This window comes from Mastomys coucha, unplaced genomic scaffold (genome assembly GCF_008632895.1).
Source record: "Mastomys coucha isolate ucsf_1 unplaced genomic scaffold, UCSF_Mcou_1 pScaffold3, whole genome shotgun sequence".
Lineage (NCBI taxonomy): Eukaryota > Metazoa > Chordata > Mammalia > Rodentia > Muridae > Mastomys > Mastomys coucha.
In genome coordinates, this window is record NW_022196909.1 from 55,318,480 (window position 1) to 55,319,898 (window position 1,419).

Sequence of the window (1,419 nt, forward strand, 5' to 3'; positions counted from 1 at the left end):
ATGTCACACTTAACTTCTATTTCATCAATTTTTCCACATGTTATTCTTTGTCTTCTGGAATGAGATCTAGTATCTCATCTTAGCCTCTGTTTCCCTGCAAATGTTCCTTAGATTTCTTTTTTTTGTTTGTTTGATTTTTTAAATTAGGTATTTTCTTTATTTACATTTCAAATGTTATCACCTTTCCTGGTATCCCCTCCAATCCGATCCCACCCCTCTCCCCTGCTCACCAACCTACTCACTCCTGCTTCATTGTCCTGGCATTCCCCTACACTGTGGCATTGAGCATTCAAGAACCAAGGGCCTCTCCTCCCATTGATGTCCAACAAGGCAATTCCCTGGTACATATGCAACTGGAGACATGGGTCCCTCCATGTGTACTCTTTCATTGGTGGTTTAGTCCCTGGGAGCTCTGGGGGTACTGGTTGGTTCATATTGTTGTTCCTCCTATAGGGAAGCTCCTTCAGCTCCTCGGGAACTTTCTCCAGCTCCTCCATCGTGGACCTTGTGCCAAGTCCAATGGTTATCTGAGTACATTCACGTCTGTATTTGTCAGGCACTGTCAGAGCCTCTCAGGAGATAGCTATATCAGGCTCCTCTCAGCAACCACCTGTTGGGATCCATAATAGGGTCTGTGTTTGCTAATTGGATATGGGATGGATCCCCAGGTTGGGGAGTCTCTGGATGGTCTTTCTTTCAGTATCTGCTCCACACTTTTTCTTTATATCTCCTTCCATGGGAATTTTGTTCCCCCTTCTAAGAAAAAACAGAGTATTCATACTTTGGTCACCCTTTTTCTTGAGCTTTATTTGGTCTGCGAATTGTATCATGGGTATTCCTAGCTTCTGGGCTATCTACTTATCAGTGAGTGTATACCATGTGTGTTCTTTTGTTACCTCACTCAGGGTAATATTTTCTAGACCCATTCATTTGCCTAAGAATTTCATGAACTCATTGCTTTTAATAGCTGAGTAGTACTCCATTGTGTAAATGTACCACATTTTCTATATCTATTTCTCTGTTAAAGGACTTCTGGGTTCTTTCCAGCTTCTGGCTATTATAAATAAGGCTTCAATGAACATAGTGGAACATGTGTCCTTATTATATGTTGAAGCATCTTCTGAGTATATGCCCAAGAGTGGTATAGCTGGGTTCTCTGGTAGTACTATGCCTAATTTTCTGAGGAACCACCAAACTGATTTCCAGAGTGGTTGTATGAGCTTGCAATCACACCGGCAATAGAAGAATGAGTGTTCCTTTTTCTCTACATCCTTGCCAGCATCTGCTGTCACCCAAGTTATTGATCATAACCATTCTGATTGGTGTGAGTTGGAATCTCAGGGTTGTTTTGATTTACATTTCCCTAATGACTAAGTATGTTGAACATTTCTTTAGATGCTTCTCAGCCATTTGATATTC